General features: G+C 42.3%; 1 protein-coding gene across 3 annotated transcripts in view; it reads left to right on the top strand.

The window, feature by feature from the left end:
* The first annotated feature begins 3118 nt into the window (after positions 1–3118).
* Positions 3119–10397, top strand: part of apc (APC regulator of WNT signaling pathway) — a 47532-nt gene continuing 40253 nt past the window's right edge. For all 3 annotated transcript variants that reach the window (XM_084047360.1, XM_084047359.1, XM_084047358.1), the window contains exon 1: positions 3119–3276. The gene's annotated coding sequence lies outside the window, so the exon portion shown is untranslated. The remainder of the gene's footprint in view (positions 3277–10397) is intronic.

Here is a 10397-nt window from a genome sequence, read left to right as displayed (position 1 = left end):
TTCAGAGTGAAGGGCCGATCGTTGCGTTTGCAGATATATTTAGGACCCAAGAACCCACTGGTGTGAGGCCCTATTGTAATGCAAGGAGTCATTTTGATCCTGACATGCATGAAGGTCTGAGGCTCTGATCACTGCTGCTTGCAGCTATATAATGTTACTCTATTGCTTTTTAATGTCTTTTTGCAACACTATTGAGGAACCAAAACCAAATGTTTTTTTCTTATATCTGTATATGAGATGTAACAAACTCTTGAATATTACTATTAAGTTCTTATATAAATGTTTTGTTGCTTGGCATATTTATTATTGAGTTGTGTGGGAAATCTGGGAATTGTTTATATAATAGTTTTTCTCTCTCCTGATTGGCTATGATTGGTATCCCTACCTGTAATGGTGTTTTCTGTTTCTAAAGAGCCTGAGAGACGGGCCGCCGGCCCCCGTTACTAAACAAACACTAATCTATTGTATCATATCATTGTTTTGTACCTTTTTAATGTCTAGATATTATTAATTATTATTATTCATATTTCAGTAGTAGTGCACACACACACACACACACACACACACACACACACACACACACACACACGTATATGGTTATATTTATTGAAATATATTTGTCTCCACACTAAACGCTCTGCTGTTGCTCAAATTCTGGCTCAGGCGCATCATCAGCAGTGTTCATTATTCATCAGCTGACGTTCAATTCTATCCATTGGGCAAAGATGAGAATAATGAAGCCTTCGGAGCACCACCCTGTCTGTCCCTGTGTCCCATGCAATTGAACAGATGCTCACAACACGCATGCTAAGTAAAGTTGATAACTGATTATGAAATCAGGGACTCGGATTGGTTCACAACCATAACAACAGGGGGATACACTAAAGTTAAACCCCCTTCCTGTTAAGCATTGCACTGCGAAGAGCCGTAAGCTGGGTTGGAGACCGAACTCGGATTTACCATCACTATGAGGAGGTCACCACCAGTCACCACCGCCCAGCAGTTCTGGAGACAGACCTGGACTTCACGGATGACATCCCACTGCTCTCCAATTAGGCTATGGAAACAAGACAGGTGACAAGAACTTCTCCTCCAAGTGGGGACTGACTGCAGGAATTAAGTTAAGGGTTAAGTGTCTTGCTCAGGGACACCTCGACACGTTGGGGGCCAGGAATCGAACCTGGGACTTTCTCCCATGCGGCCTCTCTACCCATTCAACATAGGCTGCTCTATGACACACACACACACACACACACACACACACACACACACACACACACACACACACACACACACACACACACACACACACACACACACACACACACACACACACACAGTAAATAGTACCTGACACTGACACTACAGTATATTTATTATCATGTATACAGTACAGTAACTTATTGATTGGAAAGGAGGCCTTTTGGGGGTTTCTCGCGATATCTGGCACCTCATTGCCCTCCCTTCCCGTCTGGAGCAGTGTTGCCATGTCTGCTTATTATAAGCAACTTTGTGCTTGTTTTGTCTGTAAAGTAGCTTGTAGATATATTGGTGCGGGCTGCGTTTTTTTGGGTTGGTTTCTAAAGTGTAGTTGCTGGTTTGGGCTTGTTTCTAAAGTGTAGTTGCTTATTTGGGCTTGTTTCTTAAGTGTAGTTGCTTATTTGGGCTTGTTTCTAAAGTGTAGTTGCTTATTTGGGTTTGTTTCTAAAGTGTAGTTGCTTATTTGGGCTTGTTTCTAAAGTGTAGTTGCTTATTTGAGCTTGTTTCTAAAGTGTAGTTGCTTATTTGGGCTTGTTTCCTAATGTTGTTTAAACCAGCGGTTCTTAAACATTTTCATGTCACGGACCCCCAAATTAATATGTTCTTGGCCACAGATCTGAAAATATTGTGTGCCAGCCAGGGAGTAATCTCTCAAGAACAGATTCCGACCTGCGAGGTCGCTGTTTTTCATTTTCTGTGGGGTCTGGCTACGCGAGACTAGCCAGGGAGGGACCCCTATTTGTGTACTCAAAATGTTTCAAAAACATTATTTTTCAAGATTTTTCTTTGAAAATAGCCGACCTACAAGCTCACAACGCATTGCATCGGCTATTTTCAAAGTGTTCATGTGGCCTATACAGTGGCTTCTTTTGGGCTTGTTTTCTTGGATACAGGACAAGTGGGCACTAGGAATATCTGGGCACCTGCATGTAAAATTGGCTATTTTGTCCAAATTGTTGTAGTGTACTGTATACATGATGTGAACATGCACGGTACATCATTATCAGACTTAATTGTATCCTTCAACTTCTTGTTTATGCCCCAAAATTACTGGATATACAGGTTTTGTAGCAATTGTAGAAATTGACCTTAATTGTCGAATGTTTAAGCATGTTCACATCATGTATACTTTACATTTTACATAAGACCATTTTTCATATATATATATTTTTTTTAACATTTTGCACAAAATAGACAATTTTACATCGAGGTGCCCAGATGTCACTATGCCCACCTATCCTGCTACCGTTCTCTTAGAGCATTGGTTCTCAAAGTGGGGTCCGGCCGGGGACCCCCAGGGGTCCTTGAGGGAGTTCAGGGGGTCCCTAGCCCTAGAATGTCTGTGATCTTACATACATTACAAGTACTTGAAATGTATGTAAGATCACAGACATTCTAGGGCTAAGGGGGTCCCCAGCTAAATGATGGATAGGAACCAAATGGACCCATATGGGTCTGTAACTCTGAGAGAGTAACAAATGGAACCATAGTAACGGGTCCATTTGGTTCCATTTGTACACTCTAAGAGTTACATCAACATTGATTTTACAATATAAATTGGGGTCCCAGAGATATAAATGCCATTAAATGGGGGTCCGTAGCCTAATAATGCATGTCAAACTGGGGGTACTTGTAATTCAAAAGGTTGAGAATCACTGCTAGAGACGTAAAAATCTTCTCTTATGGGGGGTCCTTTGGCATATCTTTTCAAATGGGGGTCCGCGGGCTAATAAGTGACAATTTGGGGGTCCTTGACATGAAAAAGTTTGAGAACCACTCTTAGACCTGGTTACTTGCTGCTTGTTTCTCTCCCAAAACCTGGCAACTCTGCTGGAGAGTCACACTCATACAACATGGCTTCCAAACAGCCTCAACTAGACATGAATGCCCAATAAAGTCCTGGGAAAAGCTTCGTAGTTGTACTTCTTACAACAACATGGACTTTTACTGGGATTACTGTCGGATTCCGTGAAAAAGAAACAGCAGGATTCTTTTCTCGGACCCACGTGGGAAAAGGTAGCCTTTTTTTCCCTTCTTTTTTTTGTGCTTTGTTATGTTTGTTGTGTCTTTGTTTGGGGGAACATGTCTCTTTTTAAAGCTCAAGAAATTAATAAATAAAAGGGGAATTTCTCTCACTTAGTCGCTTGAAACTAAAACGTGTTTTAGTAACGTTTAATAATAAAATACATTTCCGTGTATATCCTCCCAAAAGAAAAGGAAAAAAAAGAGTCGAGCTCGAGCACACAGCGGTTCTTCGCAGTGTTGCCAAGTTTTGAGAGAGAGACAAGCAACCAGGTCTATGAAAACGAGCCCTTCCTTCGCCCTTTAAACATATACATTGGCTAATTGAAAATATCGCGACGCTTTGTGAGCCTGTAGATCTTATATATTCAACAATGTAAGAAATCTTGAAGTAAAAATTAAAAAATGTGGAATATTTTTGGAAACATTTTAACAACACAAATCTTGTATGGGGGGGTCCCTGTCCTGGCATAAAATATTTTCAGATGGGGGTCCGCAGACAAATGCATTCTAATTTGGGGGTCCTTTACATGCAAATGTTTAAGAAACTCTGGTTTAAACAACATTTAGGAAACGACCCCAAATAAGCAACTGCACTTCAGAAACAAGCCCCAAACCCCCCCTGACAAGCAACCTCACAGGAGAAACGAGCCCAAAGTCGCTTATAATAAGCGGACTTGGCAACCCTGGCTGTTAGCCTTATAGCAGCCTGCTTAGTTTACAACCATTAACAAACAACCAACGCTTGTAATATTTACTGTTTCATGGACGTTCTGTCCATGTGTGTGTTTTAACTGGTAGTTTAAACACAACGACTGACCGCAAACCATAGTAGTTAGTACTTAGTTTGACATGAGTTAGCAGCCAGCCTACTAGCCACCGGCCGGTTAGCCTGCTAGCTAAAAGGTTGATGGTGCCATTCCTGAATCCTGAGAGGAGGGAGTAGTGCAGTCAGTGCTCAGCAGCACACCACGGTCTACTCTGGTGGCACCTGCTGATGTGATGTGCATACTTTACTTACAGGTACTGGATGGCAAAGAGTACATGAGGTACATGAATACTTTGGAGGTGTTTGTTATGCTGCTGTTTACTACATAGCCTTATGGTACAAGAGTCTTCTTGTAACTGTAGTAGTATAGTAGCAGCATTACTAATACTTTTAACAGTCACTGTAGTAACTTAACACTGTCACATCCAAGGCTAAGTAAGTCACTACAGTGACTGCTAAAAGTATTAGTAATGCTACTACTGCTGCTGCTATACTACTACAGTACTATCACTGCTGTTATTGAGACTACTACTATTACTGTTATTATTGTGACTACTACTATTGTGATACTACAGTATTACTACTGTTATCGTGACTGCTACTACTACTGCTGCTGATACTGCAGTGCTATTACACTGTTATTATGATGACAACTACTGTTATTATTGTGACTACTACTATTGCGATACTACAGTATTGTTACTGTTATATTGTGACTGCCACTACTACTGCAGTTCTACTGCTGTTACAATGCTGCTGCTGCTGCTGCTACTGCAGTACCCGGCTACTGCTACAGTGCTAACTACTACTGCTGATACTGCAGTGCTATTACACTGTTATTATTGTGACTACTACTGTTATTATTGTGACTACTACTGTTATTATTGTGACTGCTACTATTATGATACTACAGTATTATTACTGTTATTGTGACTGCTATTAATACTGCAGTTCTACCATTGTTACAATGATTCTACATTATTATTCTACTGTTATTATTGTGACTACTACTATTATGATACTACTACTACTACTAGTATTAGCTACTACTGTTATTGTAACTGCTACTACTACTGCAGTACCAATACTGTTACAATGCTGCTGCTGCTGCTGCTACTACTGCTGCTACTGCAGTCAGGTCATGACCTGACGAAGATGTAATGTGACATTGAAACGTTGCAAAAGGCTCCAATCATCCATGTTGTTGGACACTATCGGTAAACTATTGTGTGGTTAAAATGACTGGGTATGTCATGGCAGGGTTGTGTTGATTAGAATCTGTAGTCTGCGTTTGGGTTGGGTACTCTAACTTTGTGCCAGTATGTGTTGGAATCACAGAGCAGATTTTGGTGCTTCACTTTGGTGCCACTTTAAATGCCTGAGCTGTCAATTTGCCCCCTGGTGCTCCAAAACGAACATTACAACAAACATTGCACTCACATGCAGCACTTAAAAAGATACGCACACACTGGCCGCCTCTGCGCAAGGCACACATGTGTGTGTGCGTGCATGCGTGCGTATGCAATGTGCACACACACACACACACACACACACACGCACGCCACTCATAAATGCACACACAAACAAGTGAATGCAAAGTTTGAATGCACCTGTCCTGCGCGCGTGCGCGCGCACACACACACACACACACACACACACACACACACACACACACACACACACACACACACACACACACACACACACACACACACACACACACACACACACACACACACACACACACACACACACACACACACAGGGAGAGATACGCACAGTGCACACTTTAGCAGCAGCCTGCTATTTAGATCTTTACCAGTGGGTTTGATTTGCTTCAAGAGAAGTCTATTGAAATGAATGAACAGGGATTTAACATTGCTCCTCTAGTTCATATATATAGCTCAATGAAATAAACATATCAAAGGCACTGCTTCATACTGGGTGTCATTTATTTTTATTTTTTTTTGTGCTTGCAAAGCATACCCTTCTGGGACATTCCTATGAAAGCCATATTGCCTATGAGTAATCGGGCATGCTGTAGCAGCAGCCCGTCTTGCCGTTATTGGTTCTCCTACCTCTGCGCCTCCGGTTATGGCAACAACAACAGCAGCAGCACTTTGCTCCTCTCCTCTATGCTTTTGTCCTGCTTCTCCTTCACTTCCTCTGCTCTGGCCTCCTCCACTCATATCTGACTGAGTTAGTGAGTTTCCTTGTCTCACCGCCTGTCCTGCCCAGTTGGAGAAACGGTCAATAAAATGGTATTTAGCAACATGTAAAAACATTTTGAAAATGTGTGTCCATTTGGTCCCCTTTCAAAACTCCAACTAGCAAACAATGTTGTTATTATTATTTTTATAATTACATTTTCAGAGAGAGAATAACTCATGCTTCTTTAAGGGAATAGGCTCTATGCACAGCAGCCATATTGGGAAGGAATTTGGGCCTCTTCTTACTTCCTTCACAGGTGTTACCAATGATACTAATGAAGGCTCTGTTCCATTCTGGTCCGGGTGCTAATATTGTGCATGTTGGCTCACTAGAAACACTCCATTTTGGTTTCCAAATGGCCTCAGAGTTATGGGGGTCCTTGAAAATAAGACAACCACTATGCCACACTAAATGGAACAGAGCCTTAATTGGTATCATTGGCAACACCTGTGAAGGAAGTAAGGAAGGGGCCCAATTCATTCCCAATATGGCTGCTGTGCATAGAGCCTATTGTATGTACGCTAATATCTTTCCATGAGGGAATCTGTCAGTTGTCTTTGAGATTGATAGCTGTTGCACATCACTGTGGCCCTCCTTGTGTTGTATAGTAAGGTCTGCCTCCAGGAAGAAGTAAACAATCGGTGCGTGTGGAATACCCTAGGCTACTAACAAGAACGATCTTCCAAATTTTGTTCATTTCTGGTGTTTACTTGCATATTCCTATCAAATGATTGGGTTGCTGTAACTTCAATGTGCGATAGCCAATGTGAAGTTGCAGGACTTTGTTTTCCGTTCCGTGAGACCGTGAATGATACACCTGGATGAATCTGTGATTATAATTGCTTGCGTCATTGTTGACATCTACCCAGTGCTTGTTGTTAATGTGCTGACTGCTGACATTATCAGGTATGGACGCAAAGGCATCCCTTTGGCCGGTTTAACTTTGATTTTAAAATGTGTGGACAGGGGGTCCTGACTCCTGAGACATGACAGTCCTTTACCTTTTGTGCTTGGCGTTAACACTTTGGTCTTCCTTTCAAGCACAAAGTTCCTTTAGCCTGATACTTCTACAACCGTCCGATTCGCTCGCTGAAAATGGCCGATTTACAAGCTCACATGCGTCGCGCACACACAAAGTGTTGTGACTTTGTAGATCAGCTATTGTCAGCGAGAGACACTATTATAGGCCTGCACAATTAATCTGAGAAAAAATAATGACCTTGATTCATACATGTGATCTAATTTGTAAATAATACGTCATACTGCATTCATGTTGACTTTATTTGCTTCAAAGTTGCAATGTCAATCATACGATGTAAAGCAAAACATGCTATTGATTGATTCAACATTCACGTCATACAATTCATTTATGTTGTATCAGCTATATTCCTCATTGTCAGCGTGCTGTCCGGGGTTTAAGAAAATATAAAGACAAGCTAGACAAGCTAATCTATGTCTTCTTGCAACCAGTATTGCATTATTGCCTGCTCTGTACACTCTGTGCCAAACGACAGTCAAGAGTAAGACAGAACTGATTAAAGAATGATTTATAGTCCAGTATTATGCTGATTTACACGTTCTCAATGTGTTGCATCGCGATGCAAGCACCAACCTGCTCATCCAGAGTACTTGGGGCCCAGGGGTAGACATTAAGGGACATTTTTTCAAGATCACTTGCTCCACCATTGTAACCACTGGCCCAGGAACATTCGTCGAGAATTGACCCCGTAATAAAAAATAAAATAAAAACTAGCTACTATACATTTCTGTAAAAGCAGTTGCTCATTAGTCATTATATTAGATTATTATTAATATAATTATATCATGGTCATTGTATATAAAAAAAACTCCATTCTTATTAAGGTTGCATCCATCATACAACGATGTAGCACATGGAAAATTGCAGATCTGCTATTTTCGGCCTGCAGCCTTGTATGGCGAAATATAAATCAGGCTTTGGGTTTCAGATTAGGTCACAAGGTCCTGTCAGCTCATCATGATAGCGTAGGCAATGGATTCGATTAGCGATGCCTGGAGGAGGGTGCAGTGAAGTCTGTGCACTAGTCTGTGCTTGTTATGTGTGAGCTGTTCTGGCACTCCACAGAGTATTACTTGAGTTCTTGTTTCTATAAACAGGATATCATCTGAAGCCCATAACACCTCGGACACGACGCTAGCTTTTAGATCGGTTATTTTTGGCAAGCGGCACAGTTGTACTTACGGGGCATTACTTGAGCTTAATTGCTTCCTCTGTTACACAACGCTTGATCGCTCTGTGTCACAAAAAAGTGGACACTGGACAGCAATGCTCGGCTTTGTCTTAAACATCCCGGTCACCAACGCGTTTGTTGAGAGACTGTTTTAATTGATGGTCAATTAAAAAAAACATGATTTAAGTGAAGGAGAACTACAGTTGCACATGCCATGACTTTTACACCTCTGTAGCCTATACTAAAAGAGAATGCTGTCTATTCTAACAAGAATACAAGTTCCGAATCAAGAACACACAGCACAGTTAATTTCACCCTCTCTCTCCTCTCTCCGTTCCACCTGCGACTCCAACCACCAGCAAAGTGCTCTTGAACTTGAACTAGTAACAGCCTAACGGGGTAGCTGTTGTTCTCCTCATCTATATTTGTGCCTTTTTAAAGCACAGTCTGCACTGCAGACCTTTGTGTATTTAATAACATTAAAAAGAACGGGCTTTAGTTACTCAAAAGAGAATTTAGAATGGTCTAAACAATACAAGTTTGAACTTGGCAATGCCTTAGTTGATGCACATTGTGTTTTGGTGGTCTGCGCCACACGTCGTCGTCGACGCTCCAAAATCAGAACCGTGCTTCTGAAAGACGCGTTGACAGGTTTTGATATGTGCACTTGGCGCCTCCAATGTGGCTGCAGCCGTTGTAAACAATGGGTGCGTTTGATAACGCGAGGCACGACCACTGACGCTTTCATTGTCAGGGCCTTCACATCACCCAACTCTACTGCAGTTACTGTTACTATTACTGCTGTAACTATCACTACTACCACTCTTACTACTACTACGGTTACTGTTACTACTGATAATTGCGACCGTAGGTCGCATTTACTATAGAAACCTGCTCCAGGTGTCCGTGCGTCCCTCCGTCACACACGTCCCGTCACACTTTTGCCCTGCTCGTATCTCCGCACCCGTTGCCCCGATCCATGCCAGATTTTGCACACACACTCCTTACCTGCCAAACTACACCCTCCAAGCACCCCCGGAGCTCCAGGGACCCCCAGCTGCCTCGGGGACCCCCAAGTGTAAAAAATGAGCACATGTGGACAAATTACCAAATGACCACCCCAACGGGGCTGCTCACGGGGCATTCCCGGGGACCACCCACTCCTGGTGCTCCAGAACGGATGCAAAAGTGGTGGCGCCCCCAGTGGAGGACCCCCTGCCACTGCAGCTCACATAAAATGCCGTAACTCGAGCTAGGAGCGTCCGGGAGAGCCGCGGCCGGTACCTATTCGTCCGCCAAGGCAACGCGGACACCCCACCCCTAATTTCTCACATGGCCCTCTTCTAGCGCCACCTTCAGGCCGCTTTTCACAACACATTTTTGCCCACTACTCCTACAGTTTTGCCCCTAAAAACACGCAAATTGCTACACACTACACAGTATGTGTACACTCATGTCATCAACATGCCTGCCACCACATTTCTTAGACCACCAAACAAAACTATACATTGCCCACACAACTAGGAACCAATCGCCGTTACAGCCCTCTTCTGTATACATGTGACCTACGGTCGCTTATCTCCCGATTAGGGAGTCTTACTGGTACTACTACTAAGACCGCTTTTATTAATACTACTACTGTTTAGGGCTGTCACGATTACAAATTTAAGTTGACGATTAATTATCACTCAAATAATTGCAATTAACAATTTAATTGTGTGTTTAGCCATTGAATATTGGAACATATTAAGCCTTTTAGGCCTCGTTATAAAAAAATGCACAGGGCAGATATTACAAATAACAGAAATAGCAGATCTACAAGCTTACAACCCGTCAGTATTTCTGCTTTTTTTAATATTTGAAAACGTGTGTAATAATTGTGACAGGCCTACTACTACTGTTGTATTACTACTACTGCTATTGCT

The sequence above is a fragment of the Gymnoscopelus microlampas genome, assembly GCF_963454915.1.
Source record: "Gymnoscopelus microlampas genome assembly, chromosome: 21".
Taxonomy (NCBI): Eukaryota; Metazoa; Chordata; class Actinopteri; order Myctophiformes; family Myctophidae; genus Gymnoscopelus; species Gymnoscopelus microlampas.
The sequence above is the reverse complement of the archived record's forward strand: the minus strand, read 5'-3'. Positions and strand labels throughout refer to the sequence as shown.